Here is a 19822-nt window from a genome sequence, read left to right as displayed (position 1 = left end):
AATATGCAAATTGTCTTCTTGACTGGAAGTTCAACCAGGGGGTGGGGCCGGCTGGTTACCTGCCATAACCTGCTTTTAGTTAAAAAGTTTCAATTTCAAACCATTCTTTGTGGTTACTTCAGGTCAGCGTGCCTTAGTTTGTTGAACTTTGTCCCATGCATCAGCAGGTGAGGGCAAATGCCCGGTTTCAAATTCAATTCTAGTAGGAGGGCAGGCAGTAGGCAGCTAATCTCTCTCTCTCTCTCTCTCTCTCTCTCTCTCTCTCTCTCTCTTTCTGTCTCTCTTTCTCTCTCTCTCTCTTTTTCTCTCTCTCTTTCTCTCTCTCTCTCTCTCTCTCTCTCTCTCTCTCTCTCCCCCTTTCCTTCCTCTCTCTGAAATCCAGAACAAAAATAAATAATCAAGCATTTTTATTAAAAACACAACAAAAAACCCCTCCCAACTGTTGGATAGCTACCAGGGAGTTGCTGGAGATAAAGGGTAAAGAAGAATGTGTGAGCAGTAACTGCCTACGACTTCCCTCCTCAGGACTTTATTTCAGAAAAAGTACTGGTGGGGCCACTGCTCCATTCACTTGTCCTGCCTCAGCCTCTGTGGACCCCACTGTGGGTCATGTGTGTGCTCCTCCGCTCCCTCCAGCTCAGCCCAGCACCAAGCCTACCTACTTCCTTCTGTGTCCAACACAGATCCTTCGACCCGTGATTTCAAGTGAATGTACTGGTTCCTCCACTCCTGCAAAGAGAGGAGAGTCATTACTAAATCACATTAAGTCAGTGAGACTTAAATGCCTGAGTGAGTAAAAGAAATTCTGAGTGAACAAGATTTAATAATTGACCTAAATGACCACAGATAAATGCTGGTGGCTTAGCAATATGAGATGCAGAATGGTACCAACCACACACAGGACAATAGCACAGCACCCCCCAGTGGAGCAGTGGGACTAGGAAACAGGACAGCATGTTTTGTGGCAGGAGAAAGCAAGGAAAAGGCAGAATTCATATTTATGTGTTTGTTTTCTAGGAGGGCTTTTTCTGGAAAAAGTGGCCGCCTTGGCTAAGGGATACATTTAGACCTCTCAATGCCACATACAAGCAAAACATGGCACAGAAGCTACATGACAAGGATTGTCTAATGAGGATGAGCTTTTCAATAAGAATAAGGGTAAATAGGGACAAGTTGGAATTCTTATCTGAAATGGTTAGGTAGGGTTGTAGGCAGAGTGCAAGGGCCTCCAGTTCCTATGTGGTTAATTAGTTTGCTGATGCTGCTCTCTTGGTGCCTGCCCAAGTTACCTCCCAAAGTTCCTTACTGAGAATGAAAGCAAGTGTTTTTCTCTGTGTTGACCAGTGAGCCAGCAAATACATAGTGTGTTTAAGGCACAGCCTGGGAAAGAATCAGGTGAATTATCACATTTGCTTTGGCTTTCCTTGCAGTGTCTCCATGAGGCAGGACCAAAACTTTGGCACATGGATCCACTGCATTCATTGTTTCTCCCTTGTGTTGGTTTGGTATTTGGGGGATGAAGGAAGCCTCTTGTTTTGTAGATCTCTCTGTATTTCTAATGTGGTTTCCTTTAGGTTTTTATTATGTATCTGTTCTTTAAAAGGGACTTGAGGATTTAGACAGGTTGTCTCCCTCCCTGTTCCCTCTTTCTCTCTCTCCCTCTCCCTCCCTCTCCCTCTCTCCTCTTTCTTACACACACACACACACACACACACACACACACACACACACTCTTCTTTGCACTCTAGCTGTGTGGTTTTAAAATTATGTTGAGGAAATGGATCAGTTTGGTTATGTCAACCTAAGAAATATTCAAACCTGTAGAGAATATTTGTGAGTTTATTTGAGCCAAACTGACAATTGCTGGGAAGCAAAATTTCAAAGGATTGAGAAAATGCTCCAGAGAATGGCAGTTTTGCACCTTATTTGATACATTACAATTAAAATACGACCTACATGTATTAAATCCATTGGTGATAGAATAAAAAGTAAATTGATAGACACATATTTCTTTTTTAAAATATATTTTATTGATTTTTTTTACAGAGAGGAAGGGAGAGGGATAGTTAGAAACATCGATGAGAGAGAAACATTGATCAGCTGCCTCCTGCACACTCCCTACTGGGTATGTGCCCACAACTAAGGTACAAACCCTTCACCAGAATCAAACTGGGGACCCTTGAATCCATAGGCCGACACTCTATCCACTGAGTCAAACCAGTTAGAGCGACACATATTTCTTTTACATAGGTGGGTACAAGATAGTTAACAGTCAGCAATTAATTCAATAACAGTGAGGGTATTTGTGGTCTCCCCTCTGATGTGGTACCTGTACTTTGAGGGGTCTAGATAAAGGAAATTATTTTGAGATTCCAAAGGAATGTTATGGTAGATGCAAAAAGACAAAACACAGGCTTAGTTAAGGTGGAAATTGACCTTTGTCAGGTAAGATTCTAGCCTAGAACATGACTACTGCTTTTAGTTTTAAATTCAGCCCTAGCCAGTTTGGCTCTGGCATATAACGCTGACTTGTGGACTGAAGGGTCCAGGTTTGATTTCCGGTCAGAGCACATGTCCACAATGTAGGCAACTAATCAATGATTCTCTCTCATCCTTGATGTTCCTCTCTCCCTCTACTCCCTCCCTGTCTGAAATCAATAAAAAAATATATTTTAAGAAAGTTTTAATTTCAGATTATCCTTTGTGGTTATTTTAAGTGTCTGAGTTTGTAAAGCACAGGAAGAAGATCACGGCCCCAGCACCGCTGGGTATACAGTGTTTCATTTTAGCTTGCCATTGTACACTCAATCTTTAACTTAAAGATGAATATAAGCTTTTGTAAATTTAGCTGGCATTACTAAATTATTTTCTTAATGATTTTTATCCAATTAGAGTCTTAATCTGAAATAACTTTGTTCCCTCAACCCCAGGCAAGTCATTGCTGGCTTTATGCTTAAAATTCCAAAAAATATAGGAGAGGTCAGAGAGTTGTTGGCTGGCTTACCAGAACTCATTGGAAAATGCAACCAGACTTTGTCAAAAATAAAATAAGGTGGCAGAGAATCATGCACTGCTTGAATGGACTGGAATGAAAGCAAATTTCAAGAGCTCGCTTTTGATGGCATTTGTGGCTATGAGTTGGTTTATTACTTTAACATCAGTGGTTCTTTAATAAATAGTATAAGAGTAAACAACAAAAATTATGTTTTCTTATTCATTTATTTCCCAGAAAAACAAGCCACTTGATCTTTGAATTTGTTAGCTGTTTTCAGTTGATTTTTTAAAGTCTCTGCCTTAAATGATTTTGTTAAGTGCAAGTATGTCAAACTTGCAGCCAGTAGGTGGCACATGCCTCATTCCCGCCAGCCAGGAGTTTGACATGCTTGCTCTAGGGGAGTGATCTTTCTTGCTGTTTTATGGCTAGCCAGCATTCACATGGACCTAGCATTAATTAGTCAGAACAATAATACTTATACTATGATGTGGATTACCCCAGCCAACAAGAAAGGATTTGGAATTTTCAGTTATCTGGAGCTTGAGCTTGAGTTTCTGATTTTTCTTCTCATCATTTTTTCCTTGCAGATTGAATCCTAGAAAAGAATTTCATTTTTTAATTAACTGACCTTATCTGGGGCTCTTCAAGTTCTTCGTCTCTGGTGGTTTATGGATCAACTCCCTGGGGTGGTTGGAAATACGCAGATTTTTACCTGACAGCCCCAAGCTGTGAATTAATTATAGGGTCCGGGTGAGAGATGTTCCTTTATAAAGGTAATAAATAGCCTGGCTGCATCAACCTATGAATGATCAGATCATGGTTTGATTTCCAGTCAGGGCACATGCCCAGGTTGTAGGCTCGATCCCCAGTGTGTGGTGTGCAGGAGGCAGCCAGTCAATGATTCTCTCTCATCATTGATGTGTCTATCTCTCTCTCCCTCTCCCTTCCTTTTTGAAATCAACAAAAAATATTTTTTAAAAGGTGATAATTCTTTTATTCTCTAAAGATTAAGGAAAGTTATTTATGTATATGCTATTTTCAGTTAGCTTTATATTAATCAAGAGACCTGAGAAGATTTCTCAACCCACTAATCACTGAAGTTCAAAACCATTCCTGAAGGGTAGTTGGAGTCTGTATTAGTTTCATAGGTCTAGTGTAACCAAGAACCACAAACTTAGCTTAAACAACATAATATTATTCTCTCACAGTTTGGGTGTATAGAAGTCCAAAATTGAAATGTTACGGTCCAATACTTATGTCCCCCCCAACCGGAATTCATATGTTGAAACCCAAGGACCAATGCAATAGTATTATTTCATTTGGCAAGTAATTAGGGTTAGATGAGATCATGAGGGTGAAGCCCTCCTGAATGGGAATAGTGCCCTTGTAAGGGTCATGAAGAGCTTGCTTCCTCTCTGTCAACTCTCCATGTGAGGATGCCATGAGATATCAGACGTGTACTGTAGGCAACCGATATATTTCTCTCTCATATTGATCTTTCTCTCTTTCTCCCCCTCTCCCTACCCCCTTGTCTCTCTTTAAAATCAATACACATATCTTTGGGTGAGAATTTAAAAAAAATCAAAGATGGATATTGAGAATTTCAAGGAAATGGCAACATTTTTGAACTGTAAAGTGTGTCCCACTCCACACCACTCTAACTGGTGTATTTTGTAGGTCAGCTATTTTCCAGGAAGCAGTATGGCCATGGGAGGAAGACTCTCAGATTTCAGCTTTGAAGAGGAGCTCAGATTGCCAGAGTGGACTAGCTCTTCTGAATTTCCTGAGAATGAAGTATGGTAGCAACCATGTCAGGTAGAAACTGTAGTTTAACTCTAACCCTGCTGTTTGGCTTAACAATAGAGAAGTTATTTTGATTTTCTGAATTATATAAATCATCCCATTCGATTGAATGCCTTATTGATTGTAATGTGAATATCCCATTGATTGTGATCTTACTGGTTTTAGGAAGCATATTTTTCTGGTCCCAAAAACCAGGACAGCGCAATTACTCTAAATTGCCTCAATGGCTCTAGATAATGTGTTCCTGGTAACTCAGTGGTCCCAAGACCCGAGGGCTCTAGATGATGTGTTTCTGTCAACGCAGTGATCCTGAGACCCAAAACTATAATTAACATGCTTAATTCTGCTTCTGTAAACTGCTTTTTTGCGAACCAGGTTCGTCATTCCAAACCCTGGGATGTAATCATACCTTTGTGATTTTTGCCTCTATAAATCTGGTGTTGCGGCCATCTTATCACTTCAAGATTTGGGAGAGCGAAATGCCCCCTCAGAGTCCCGGATTGCAATAAATGTGACTCTTTAATTCGACTTTTTGAGGCGTCCTTCTGTGATTCGCGGGGTAAATTATAACAAGATGCCAGGCCCTGTGGCTTTCTTGGAAAGCTCTTCAATACTCCCCTCCTCCCCACCTTCTTTTACACCCCCTCCCCACATCCCACCATGCCTGGGCTCTGGGGCCACCCAAGTGTGCAGTCCAAATCCTGCCTCACTGTGAGTGGGGAGGGGAGACCCAGAGGGAGATAGTTATCTTTTCTGCAGGTGAAAGGAACCACTTGGTCCCTGGTGACTCTGGGGAAAAAGCTCCCTCTTCTGTAGGCACTTCAGCCCCAAAATAATAAAGATTGCCTAAATAAAGGTTAGAACTTGAGGTGGGGGAGGGGTGCTTGGTTGCTAAGGGGCAAGCAGGACAGGCTGCCAATTGTGACATGGCTGCCAATTGTGACATGGCTGCCAATTGTGACATGGCTACAAATTATTGGGCTCCTGCTCAGCGCGGGTACTTGCATCCCATTTGTCTGGGTTGCGTGTTCGTGCCCCAGTATTTTGGATCGCTCCTTGTGCTCCAGTCTCCTGGATCGCTTATTGTGCTCCATTCTTTTGGATCACCTGTTGTGGCCCAGTCTTCTGGGTCACTCTCCTTGCCCCATTCCCCTTGGTGGCTCACTGTGCCCCGGACCTCTGCCTGCCATGTCCGGGCTGCACATGTGGGCCCCACGGTTCCTGTTCCTGTGGCAGCTGTTGTGGCTGCAGGTCCAGGCAGCTCCGATTCCGGAGTTGGCCGTGGACTCTAGCCTGCTGACCTCCATCCCCCTGGGCCCCACCAAGCCCTGGTCTTGGGATCACGAGGCAGCAGACTCACTTCCTGATTCGGGTGAAGGTCAGCATCACCTCTTGCCAATCGGTGAAAAAGATGTGGATCTGGGGGTTTTAAAAACTTCAGAGCCCCCTGAGAAGATGGCATCATCTCAGCAGGAGTCCCCAGCAATGTCTACTTTGGAGGCTGCGGCTACAGCCCTGCATCAGACTGCAGCTCCTCCAAAGCCCTCTGAGGTGCCGGTTCAACAGCATGAGCCTCCTCAGGCTCAGTGGCCAACCATTCCACCTGTGGACCTGGGAATCACCATCACTCCTGAACACAGTGTGGGGGCTGCGACTACAGCCCTGCAGCAGACTGCAGTTCCTCCAAAGCCCTCTGAGGTGCCGTTTGCACAGCAAGTGCCGGTTCAGGCTCAGTGGCCAACCATTCCACCTGTGTACCTGGGAATCACCATCACTCCTGAACACAGTGTGGGGGCTGCGGCTACAGCCCTGCAGCAGACTGCAGCTCCTCCAAAGCCCTCTGAGGTGCCGTTTGCACAGCAAGCGCCGGTTCAGGCTCAGTGGCCCACCATTCCACCTGTGGACCTGGGAATCACCATCACTCCTGAACACACTGTGGGGGCTGCGGCTACAACCCTGCATCAGACTGCAGCTCCTCCAAAGCCCTCTGAGGTGCCGTTTGCACAGCAAGCGCCGGTTCAGGCTCAGTGGCCCACCATTCCACCTGTGGACCTGGGAATCACCATCACTCCTGTTCACACTTTGGGGGCTGCAGCTACAGCCCTGCAGCAGAATGCAGCTCCTCCAAAGCACCCTGCGGTGACACTTCCACGTCCAGACAGTGTTCAGGCACCTCAGGCAACCTTTCCACCTGTGGACCTGGAGCTCACCATCACCCCAGTGTCTACGGTGGAGACTGGTACTACAGCCCTGCAGCAGACCACAGCTCCTGCAAAGCCCTCTGAGGTGACACTTCCATCGCCAGAGACTGTTCAGGCTCCTCAGGCAACCTTTCCACCTGTGGACCTGGAGCTCACCATCACCCCAGTGTCTACGGTGGAGACTGGTACTACAGCCCTGCAACAGACCACAGCTTCTGCAAAGCCCTCTGAGGTGACACTTCCATCGCCAGAGACTGTTCAGGCTCCTCAGGCAACCTTTCCACCTGTGGACCTGGAGCTCACCATCACTCCAGAGTCTACAGTGGAGACTGGTACTACAGCCCTGCAACAGACCACAGCTCCTGCAAAGCCTTCTGAGGTGACACTTCCACCACCAGAGACTGTTCAGGCTCCTCAGGCAACCTTTCCACCTGTGGACCTGGAGCTCACCATCACTCCAGAGTCTACGGTGGAGACTGGTACTACAGCCCTGCAGCAGACCACAGCTCCTGCAAAGCACCCTGAGGTGACACTTCAACATCCAGAACTTGTTCAGGTTCAGCAGGCAGCTTTTTCTGAAGTCAGGGCCACAGTTCTGTCGTTTGACCTGGAAGTTACCATAACTCAGCCACCAGCGTCATCAGAGACAGTTCCTCCAATGACTGAACAGAGTGCCACCGTGAACATATGTGAGCTCTGTTCCTGCAGTAATGGGACACTGTCATGTATTGGTTTTGACTCAAAGCGGAGGCTCACCAGAGTGCCAGTACCAGAGCCCAGCACCTATAATGGCACCTTCACCATCTTGTAAGTATTGCCTTTCCTCATTTGCTCTCTGCATCCTGGCTGACATGGCAGCCTTTTCCTTGAGGTCTTCCTCATCTCCCCCAAACCATGTTGAATGACTTGGTTTTTATCTTTGTTTGACAACTATTCTTTATCTTTATTCTCCTTAACACTATTGTTCCCCCTTAACCAGTCTTTTGCTTGTAATTGCCCATATTATTTTTCCAAATTTTTAGCCCTAGCACTTCATTCCTTAACCTCTACTGTCCTCCCACTTTTGCTCCATTCTCTTTACAGCAACATGGCCCTCTCCCAGACTTATTGGTGGTGATACAACAAAGTGGTTAGGAGCAGAGATTCTACAGCCAGAGTGACTGGGTTTGAACCCAGTATGCCTTTATTAGTGTTGAGACTCAGTTTCCTCCCTGTAAAATGAAGATTATATAGTTACCGTTACATAGGATTGTTGTGAGTTTTAGAAGAGTTAGTGTGTGTGTGTGTGTGTGTGTGTGTGTGTGTGTATGTGTGTGTAAAGTACTTATTCAATTTCCTAACATATGTCTGTGTTGGCTATTATTATTTGATCCCTCCGTCATATCTAAAACTTATCTTTGCCCTCTGGCTTTCTATATAAATGACCCATTTTGTTCCCAGCCCAGGTCTAAGTACTGTGGGAGTCACAGAAGTATGACTTTGTCTATGGAACATGACAGTGGTAGGGGGGAAGAAAGGAATATACATAAAAGAGGAGGAGATATATAATTAAGTTCTAAAAGAAATACAGCCGGAGGTGCTATAATACAGCAGAATCTGTAGTTTTTGGTGTATGGAAGTCAGGGAAAGCTGCATGGATAACCCAGAACTTTAGCTGGGACTTAAAGGGAGGCTATGTTTTGGTAAAATAGTGAGTACAGTAGGGCAAAGGCATGGCTACAGGAATGATCATGACTTAATAGACCAGTCTGGTTATAAAGAATTGGTTTAGGAAGTAGTGAAAAATATGATGATGAAAAAAACCTTGACTATCGGATCTAGGGGTTTGGAAGTTACACTGATATAAGGAGACCTATTGAAAGTTTTCAAGTGAGAGGGACAAATGAGTCACAAAAAAAAGGTTTATTTTAGATTCCATAGGTAGAGTGATCTAGAAAGGAAATCTTGACTCAGGGAGACCAAGTAGAATACTCTAGGAGTCCAGTGAGAAGGCACTGAATCAAAGTGTTGTGTTAGGAGAAGAAAGAAACTCCTCAGAACACTCTAAACGACGAACTGGCAAGCATTACTGACTCACTGGAGTGAGCGATGGATGTACAGGAAAGAGAAAGATCAAATATGACCCTGGAAAATTTCTGTCCTGGGTGATGAGAAGAATGATGGTGGTATGACAGGTGGACATATAGCAGTTGTGAAAGAGAGCCAATTTGAGTAGGTGAGCTCAGTTTGGGCTTCTTTCATTGGTGAGCATACACAAGAAGGCATCTGCTTGAGTAGAGATGTCCACTAGGCAGAGGGCAGACAGATACCTGACTTTTTCTGACCTTCCTGAAAAATACGTAAACTGAATAGGTAAGTTGTTGCTGAGGGAAGAGGACAAAGCTAAAGATTCAAAGTCATCACAGAATTAGTGTTTGAAACTGAACCTCAGGAATTGAACAGCTTCTTTTAAACACTTGTAATTCATAGACATTCTCACTGTTTGTGGGGTTTTTTTTAAAAAATATATATTTTTATTGATTTCAGAGAGGAAGGGAGAGGGAGACAGAGAATAATGAGGTCAATGATGAGATCAATGATGAGAATCATTGATCTGCTGCTTACTTCACGCCCCTTACTGGGGATGGAGCCATAACCCAGGCATGTGCCTTTGACCAGAATTGAACTTGGGACCCTTGAGTCCACAAGCTGATGCTCTATCCACTGAGCAAAACCAAGTGGAGCTCACATTATACCTTTATTAATTGTGCAAACTGGAAAGCTGACAGATTTGGAAATTAGAAAGCTTGTGTGTCCTGCATTTGAATATCAAGGTTGCAATGATTGTTTTACTTATTCAGTTCATTCGTTTCTTACCTATTCAATGATATTAACTGTTTCTTTGCAGAAACTTGCAAGGAAACGCTATTTCTTACATTGGTAAAGATACCTGGAAGTCATACCATTTGGTTGAGAAACTGTGAGTATATTCTCTGCATAGGTGAATTTAAAAAAACTAACTGCATTGTAAGAACTTCTTGGTCCAGAATTTTGAGGTCAGTAGCTCTGAGAAAAGGTATTTCCTACTCTGTATCCCAAATCAAGTCTATTGATTGCAATTCTGTTCATTTTAAAAAATTAAATTTGGTAGGCCCTATTTATAATCACAGTCAATTTAAACTTATTTTCTATTATAATATGAAACACATGATTATTTTTTTAATATATAAAAATTAGATAGCAGATATAGTGAAAACCCTGGTTGTGTCCTTATCCCCACCCTCAGGTAACTGGTACTCTATGTTTACTATATTTCCTTACATATCCTTTTCAATGCATTTGCCTACATACATATTTAGAGATAGCAAAGTAGGTATGTTATATGATTTTCATATCTTTTTTTTACATAATTGATAACATCCTAGCTCTTGATTCTTTCACCTCATAATATATCTTACACATGTTTCCTTCTTGTTAGAGAGAGGGTTACCCAATACATTTAAACTATTTCATAATATTCCATAGTTTAATCATCCCCCTATTGATGGATATTTAGATTTTGTCCAGTTTTCTTGTTACATGTATTTTATGCAACATACATTGTTGTACATGCATCTTTGGGACCATGGGCTGGTATTTATGTACAATAGATATTTAGAAATGGAATTGTTGGGATGAAACTATATTGATACAGCATTTAATTGCCCTTAAAGAAATTATGCCAACTTATACTCCAGTAAGTGGGCAACTACAGTATTTATTTTCTTCTCTCCTTCCACCACTAAATAGTCTCCATTTCTTTGGCTGATCTAATGGGTGAATAAAGGCGGTCCCACCCTAGTTTGAATTTTTCTGATTACTTGTGAATTCAGATACTTTTATTTATTTATTGAGCATTTGTTTCTTAAAAATAATTTTTTATTGATTTCAGAAAGGAAGAGGGAGAGAGAGAGAGATAGAAACATTCATGATGAGAGAGAATCCATTGATCGGCTGCCTTCTGCACACTCCACACCAGGCATTGAGCCCGCAACCTGGCCATAAACCTCTACCTGGAATCAACCGTGACCTCTTGCTTCATAGGTTGACATTCACACACTGAGCCATGCTGGCCAGGCAGGTTTGAAGATTTCTAAGTCAGCTTGAGATTTATACCTTGGAAAGAAGAGGTTCCTAACTTAGAGTCAATGGACCCCCCACTGATCCATTTCTTACCATTTTTTCTCCCAAATATCTTTGGTTATCTGCAGAAGCCTATATTCTTGAGGACTATATTTTTAAAAGATGTATAAGTTAAAATACATATGAAAATAAAGGAAGTCTATTATTAAAATGCATATTTAAAAACATTGTTTATTTTCCTATGATTATTCTTTCTTTAATCCTCACCTGAGGATATTTTCCCTTTGATTTTTAGAGAGAGTATAAGAGAGAGGTAAAGACAGAGAGAAATATCAGTGTGAGAGAGACACATTGATTGGTTGCTTCCTGTACGAGCCCCAAGCAGGGCTTGGGTTGGGGAAGAGCCTGCAACCCAAGGTATATCCCCTTGACCAGAATTAAACCTGGGACCTTTGGTCCATAGGCAGACATTCTGTCCACTGAGCCAAACCAGCTAGGACTAAAATATTTTTTAAAAATAGATTTTTGAAAGGCCAGCCAGCATGGCTCAGTGGTTGAGTGTCAGCCTATGAACCTCGAAGTCACGGTGGGATTCCCATTGAGGATACATGTCCGGTTGCAGGTTCAACCCCCAGTGGGCTGTGCAGGAGGAAGCTGATCAATGATTCTCTCTCATCATTGATGTTTCTCTCTCTCTCTCTACCTCTTCCTTCCTCTGTAAAATTAATAATAGTATATTTTTAAATTAAAGCAGTACAAATATTATTGATACTACTTCTCTTTTTTACGTTTTTCTTTAATCTTTGTCCGAAGATATTTTTTCCATGAATATTTTTCAGAGAGAGTGGAAAGAGGGAAAGAGAGAGAGAGATAGAAAGACATGAGAAAGAGATATCGATTGACTGCCTCCTGCTGGTTTGGGGTGAGGGATTGAACCTACCACCAAGGTATGTGCCCTGGACTGGGAATCGAACCCATGACCTTTTGGTTTCTTGGCCAACACTCTAACCACTAAGCAAAACCAGCCATGGCAAATCTGCTCCTCTTATAAGTAACACAAGCTATAGTGGTTGATCTAATAACTATTATAACTTCAATGTAGTGATGAGAATAAATGATATTTTGAGATATCTGCAACAAATATCTTATATGAAAACATCTGTGATTTTATTGGAGACCCAATGAAGTACTATATTGTTAATCTAGTATAGTTTGTTTCCTACATTCACAATGCAGGGCAATGCTAATTTTTGGTAGAGGTTTGTGAAAATAGAGATGTAATTTTATTTCCCATTCAGGTTTGGCCCCCTGAATTCAATCCATACAATGCTATTCCCCGACCTCTGGCCTGAAGGGGTAATCAGCAAATGGACATTACATGCACACTTTTGCATGTATTCAAGAAAGTGCAGTTTTCTAGGGAAAGGGTCCATAGCTTTTATGAAATTCTCACAGGGCTCTTGTCTCCAAAGATTAATAGTCACAAATGTAGGGGAGAAGACAGACAGTTCCTTGGCTATAAAGCTGTGCTTACTCTCATGAGTGATAGATAGTAAATGGATGATTTGTTTTAAATAAAAGTAGTAGACTGAAAATGACGTTTGTCACTTTCTGAAATCATTGAAAGAGTGTTTATGGAATATCTGCTATGTGCCAGGAACTGTTTTATGTGCCAGAATTACATGCCCAAGAACAAAGTAGTCAAATTATTCCATTTTTCAAGGGGTTTACAAGTATATAATATGAAAATGAATACCTATATATATAAAAGCCTAATATGCAAATTGTCTCCATGGGAATTCTACTGGGAGACCGATGGCTTGCTAAGATGTGCACTGACCATCAGGGGGTGGTGCGAAACAAAGGAAGGCCCTGGCCAGCAGCCAGCAACCAGGGAAGGGCGGCCCCGGCAGCCGGAAGGTCGCAATTAGACCTGATCACCAGCCAGGTATATCGACCCTACCCTATGCATGAATTTTGTGCACTAAGCCTATATATTGTGTGTGTGTGTATATATATATATATATATATATACACACACACACACACACACACACACACACACACACATATATATATGTATTAACTAGGTACATATCATTTCAAATATTGGTAAGTTCTTTGGAAAGAAAGAAAGCCTCCTAAAGAAAGGGAATCAATCGTAGAATGCTATATTGTTTGCACAAGAGGACGGGAGAAGAAAGGTTTGAAAAGAAAAACAGATTATCTTCCTTCAATTAAATAAAAATTAGGGTATTTCATTGGCACCATTACCCAGGTTTCCCCATATATATTTCTGTGCAGTAAATAGTTGTAGTTATTTTGCATTTTGATCCAGAAATAATCTTTTCATTTTTCAGAAATCTCAGTGCAAATAATTTGAGAGAATTACGTAAAGATTCATTTGAAGGCCTGGATTCCCTCCACTATTTGTAAGTTCATTGTATTTACTTATGAGATTTTAGTTATATTATCTATAAAATAAATAAGGGGTTCAAATGAAAAAATTTCTACAATTTCTTCCAGCAATAAAATTCTACAATTCCATAAGTCTGTGGAGCTCATCTCTAGCATTTAATATCTCCTATGCATTTTCAGTTTCAGTTTTGTCCTCTAGACAAAATATAGATAGGAAAAACTCTTCAGTTATGGAGTAAAAGTGGTGATGAGGTCTGAGTAATGATACACACCCATATGAGCCTTGTTGTATAAGGGTTTATATACCCTCTGCTTATATTTATATTTCGTTTAGGGCCCATGAATCAAATTGGGCCTATGATTGCTCATTTCTGTTTTTTAATGTAAATTCTTTATTTTTTAAAGTATTACATAAGTATCCTTTTCCCCCCATTTACCTCTCCCCGCCGCCTCCCTCCACCCCCAGATTGTTTGTTTCTTACAGCACATAAGTTAAGAAGGATTTTCACACGTTTAAAGGGCTTTGAAAGAAAAGAAACAGAGAAGAATATGCAAGACAGACTATTTGTGGCCTGCAAAGCCTAAAATGTTTACTGTCTGACCTTTACATAAAAGGTTTTAAAATGTTGATTTAGTCAAATGAGAGGGATTTAGCTTAACCTCAAATTGCCTCCTATAGGACAAGAAACTATAAAGCATTTACATTAATTTGAATGCCATTAACCCATAATTTTTGATAATTAAACCTAAATTAGATTAACATTTACAATTAAATGTTTTAGCAGATGACTTATGTAAACAATATTATTAAGAACATATTAAATTATGAAGAGAGCAGACTGGTGTTGAGGATTTCAATGCAGGAATTGTTATACCAATACAAAAAGGAGATGTTTAAAATGATGGCTAAGTGGTATTGTTAGGAATGTCTCCACTAAGTAAGTATATCAGAAATGCCCCTAACTTCACTAATTACAAAATAAAAATCTCTTCAGCCTCCTTGTCAAGGAAGAAATGCTTGCCTAGTATCCTATTTACTTAGAAACAGAGAGATGTTCTTTACTATAAAAACTCAACTATGATTCTTTGTCCATGGGACCCAGAGCTGTGTGTGTCATTAATCTTTATTAGGCTAATTAATGATGCTATTTAGCAAATGGATTCTTCTGCAAATATGGAAGGCTTCAGGCAAGTAGGTATAAAGAGCCTCACATGACACTAAAAAATAGTCATTTGTATTATTAAACCTTTCAAGCTTCAGAGGGACATCCCCTTTTATATTGGCCTTCTTGCTATCTCGCTTTCAAACCTTCCATACAGTTTGGAGGAAATAAAATGAAGTAAATAACTGCTCAATAGGTTAGGTCATTCATTACTTCTACTGTGAAATACTTTGTAAGCTACCTATTTCATGCTAGCATAAAATATTCGCATCCATTAAAAAATGCCAATCAATAAACAAGCTAAAACAGAACATGCCAAGCACTGTACCTAGAACTATAGGCACAAGATAGGTACGTCAGGGTTCCTACCCTTCTGATGATTCATGCTCTCATAGGGAAAATAAACATATCAACTCAAACCATGGAGCACAAATACTAAATGGAAGACTATGTGCTGCAGTGGCACACAAGAGGGAGCAATGAAATAATAAAACTACATTTCTTTTAAAAATCATTTTTCTCTCTACTTCCCAGCTATTTGTTTATTTGATAAATATTTCAGTTTGCACCTGTTCGCATGTCAGTAGACAATGCTGATGAGCAAGACCCAGTCCATACTTTAAGGAGTTTATACTCAGAGGAGATAGGATGCAAAAATAACTCTACTAAAATTTTGTAAGAAATGAATATATAATTTGGTTTTGGTCACAGCAGAGGGAAAAAAGACTTTACGTTTGATCAGCAAAGATGTCAGTAGAGCAATGCTGTTTGAACACAACCTTGAAGGGCTTTTGGGGATCAATGGATAGACATCTTGAGTAGAATAAGCTTGAAAAAGGAGCCTGGGAAAATATACCTTGAGTAGCTGTAGAGTACACGTAGGGGGAGGAGGAGATTAGAGCCAGATCTTCTGGAGTTTTGAATACCAAGTCCCAAGTTATCACAGCATTGCTCGAGGAGAAGCTTTAGCCTACAACAGAGTCACTTGGAGGGTTTGTTAAAACTCAAGCTGTACCCTTAGTTACTAATTCACTCGATCCAGAGTCGGACTGAGAATTTCAATCTTTAATAAGTTCCCAGGTGATGCTGACTGGTATTTAAGAACCACTGCTGGAGTGTTAATCTGGTGACTGTGTGCAGGATGGTTTAGCAAAGGGGAGATTACAGATGGAAACACCAGTCAGAAGACAGTTAGAAAAGTGAGGAGAAAAGTGAGAAAAGTGAGGGACTAAAGTGGAATCAATGGAAATAAGACAGTCAATTATAGACAAGGGATGGTGTTTTCAAATAAAAATCCAACACCATGTTGTGTTCTGTTGTCCGACCACTGTACAACTGAAGACATTAAATACATGGGTATTTAAACAATGTAAAATAAGAAATGAATTGCTATTAGTATAATAGAAAGAGTATCATTAGTTCAACGTTCTGTATTAGTTCAAAGTTCTGTAGTATTTAGAGCAGTCACTTCCTTTTAAGTTATGTGAAAAGGCATCTTTTATTTCTTCTGGTATTGAATTTGTCTAAAAAAACAGAAGTAAACCAGGGAGGTGTGTAGATGTGAGACTATTTTTTTTAATGTTAGAAATTTATAAATGTACATGAAGATATAAACTTTGAGCTCATAATCTAAATTTGATGAGACCACAAAGGGTCTTCTAATCAGTTCTTCTGCTCTCAGGAAGAAATACCTTCAAAATGTACCAAGATCTATAGTTGTATGTTGTATTTAAGAAGATCCTGATGGTGAGACTTTTGAGTGAGGGCAGTATAATGGGTTCTGGATCGTTCAAATCACAATTCTTATGGTTTTCAGTTTAGACTAAACCTGTGTATTCAATATTATTCTAACCTCTACCAGTTATTCCTACTAATTAGATACTAATAAGTAATTAAACACTATTTTTCTTTTACTTTTTCTAGGGACTTGTCCTGCAATAAAATAGAATTTATTGAAAAGAATGCATTTGATTCATTACCTCTTTTACAATATATGTAAGTTATAAATATAACCTCATTGTGTTTAGGAATTTCATAAAACATAATTGTAAACCTTTTTGTTATTTATTCTGAAGTAAGATTAAAATTTTATTACTAGAAAACTACTAAAGTTATGTACCTAATCCCATTTGTCTCTAGCATAGATTAGTGTGAGAATTCTGTCACATTCAGAATGAACCATTCTATCTGCACAGCAAAAGAAACCATCAACAAAACAACAAGAAAGCCCACTGCATGGGAGAACATATTTGCCAATGATTTTTCCAATAAGGGTATAATCTCCAAAATTTACAGAGAACTCATACACCTTAACAAAAGGAAGATAAATAATCCAACAAAAATGGGAACGGGTCTAAATAGACACTTTTTGAAAGAGGACATACAGATGGCCCAGAGACATATGAAAACATGTTCAAAGTCACTAATCATCAGAGAGATGCAAATCAAAACAATAATGAGATAACATTTCAGACCTATCAGAATGGCTATCATCAACAAATCAACAAATGACAAGTACTGGTGAGAATGTGGAGGAAAAGGAACCCTCCTGCACTGCTGGTGGGAATGCAGACTGGTTTAGCCACTGTGGAAGACAGTATGGAGTTTCCTCAAAAAGTTAAAAACAGTATGAACCATCTATAGCAGTGGTTCTCAACCAGGGTGATTTTGCACCAGTTGACACTTGGCAATAGCCAAAGAGAGTTTTAGTTGTCAGAACTGTAGATTTGCTACTGCCATCTAGTGGGAGAGGCCAGAATTATTGTTCAAGGCAAAGGACAGTTCCCCATAATAAAGAATTATCTATCCCAAAATGTCAATAGTGTTGAGGTTGTGTAGCCTTATTTCAGAGAAATATAGATCAGTTTAAAAGAAGCATTTTTTTGTATCTAATGCACCACATGTATAAACATGAAAGCATAAACCATAAGCAAATATTCCCATAGTAAGAATTTTAGTATATAGAGGGAGTATTGAGGTTGTTTTATCATATATAAATTAGAATCTCTGCTAAAGGATAAGTGATCTGAAAGAATTTTTTTCTCTTCTTTTGCTCTTGTCTTTTTTTAATAGAAATCTTGGTTGCAATTTAATCACAAAAGTGAACTTTGGAACATTTCAAACCTGGCATGGAATGCAGCTGTTACACAAGTTGTAAGTGAAATAGAAGATGAACACATGTAAAAAGCTATGTGTAAAAACTTCATACAGTGATTGGTTGGCTGGGTATAAGCTCAGTTTGAACTTGAAAAGAATGGCTTAAGAGCCATTCTTTTTTTTTTTCTTTTTTAAATGAGGAAACTAAAGTACAAAGTGTCCTAGAGACTTGTTTAACTGACATATGCCATGCTCTGCTTTCCCAGAACTGACCTTTGGCATGGGCTTCTTTGTTTTCAAGAATTGAGGGGGGTGGTGGTAATAGTGAATTGAGAGGAAAATTTATTTCAGCGCTGGGAATAAAAGTTTGTGTCAATTAAGAATTTTATTTATTTGATTAATATGTAATCAAAATATTGTTTATTTTTTAAACAAACATCCATTAAATTCCTAGTAAATGTCAGGCACTAATAGTCAAGAAATTGACAAGTAAATTGGTGAGTACAATCATTATAAGAAAGACTGTGATGCAAGAATACCCATGGGAGTATGTGATAGGAGCATGGCTTTCACCAGTTCCTCTTACATCTATCCCATTTGTGGCTCCAAAACCAAGGAATTAGGTCTATTTTTCTATTTACCTTGATGGTTTACACTGGAATTTAAAAAATTTCTGGAGATGAAAGAAAAGCACCTTGAATTATGAGGACATTGGAAATGGTATTTCCTTGCCCTTGCCGGCTTGGCTCAGTGGATAGAGCTTCGGCCTGTGGACTGAAGGGTCCCAGGTTAAATACTGGCCAAGGGCATGTGCCTGGCTTGCAGGATTGATCCCCAGTAGTGGGTGTGCAAGAGGCAGCATATCAATGATTCTCTCATCATTGATGTTTCTATCTCTCTCTCTCTCCCTTCCTCTCTGAAATGAATAAAGAAATATTGAAAAAAAGAAAAAAGAAATGGTATTTTCTGTAGAGCAGGAGCTTCATATCAGCATAGTCAATAATGGGGTTTTCAATCTGAAAGGTTCTTCAGTATATTTTTCTTTGCTATCCACTTCTTTCTTTCTTTTTTACTTTCTCTTCTCCACTTTATCATTCAGAGACTCGGGTAGTTCCCCAATTAAGAATCCTTTATAGCCCTGGCCCGTGTTATACAGTGGTTGGAGCATTGGCCCATACAACAAGGGGTTGCGGGTTCAATACCTGGTCAAGGGCACATAGCTGAGTTGTAGGTTCTATTCCTGGCCCTCATTGGGTCATGTGGTGGAGGCAACCAACCGATGTGTCTCTCTCACATTGATGTGATGTTGTATTTTGTCTCTCTCTCTCACTCTCTCTAAAAAAAGAAGTGGAAAAAATATCTTCAGGTGAGATTAACAACAACAAAAGAGAATGCTTTACAGATTCTAAGGGTGATCTCTGGGAATAGACAGAAAATGGTTTTTTTCAACCTTCACATTTTGAACCAACAAAATGAATATAAACTTTCATAGCAGTTATTAAAAATGCAGACAATTTTAATTCTATTGCATTTTCCAGAATTCTACATGAAAATCCTCTGATGACTGTTCAAGATCCATATCTTTTTAATTTGCCAGCATTGAAATATTTGTAAGTATTGCAACATTTTCATGGCTCACGAGATGATTTCTGTTCTTACTTTTGTCAAAGATGAACAATTTTGCATTTTGACAAAAAACTCATAATTTAAATTTTAACTGGGTTATTCTCAAAAATGATTTATTGGCACAGAAAAGTGATTTTAAAAAAATGTACAAGGGCAAGACAGCCAGCAGAGGAAGGGAGCAGTGTTGAAAAACACATTCGGACATGAAACATGTAGATGCATGTAAAATACCATGGATCTCAGAAAGAAAACAGGAATAAGTTGTACATTCTGTGCTTTTTTAAAAGAGTGATCACATAGTGGTTGGAACAGAGAATGAGAAGTAGGATGATGGTAACACAAAAACAAAATAACACATTGTACTGTTCACCCAAGTCATTAATTTGATGATGCAAAGACACTAATTTGATGATGCATAC

General features: G+C 39.9%; 1 long non-coding RNA gene across 1 annotated transcript; it reads left to right on the top strand.

The window, feature by feature from the left end:
* Positions 1–9888: 9888 nt before the first annotated feature.
* Positions 9889–17834, top strand: LOC118671708. Its single transcript, XR_004972827.1, has 4 exons — positions 9889–9958; positions 13461–13532; positions 16605–16676; positions 17754–17834. It is a non-coding gene; the product is annotated as an uncharacterized LOC118671708 (long non-coding RNA).
* The last annotated feature ends 1988 nt before the right edge of the window (positions 17835–19822 follow it).

This window comes from Myotis myotis, unplaced genomic scaffold (assembly GCF_014108235.1).
Source record: "Myotis myotis isolate mMyoMyo1 unplaced genomic scaffold, mMyoMyo1.p scaffold_m19_p_17, whole genome shotgun sequence".
NCBI lineage: Eukaryota > Metazoa > Chordata > Mammalia > Chiroptera > Vespertilionidae > Myotis > Myotis myotis.
The sequence above is the reverse complement of the archived record's forward strand: the minus strand, read 5'-3'. Positions and strand labels throughout refer to the sequence as shown.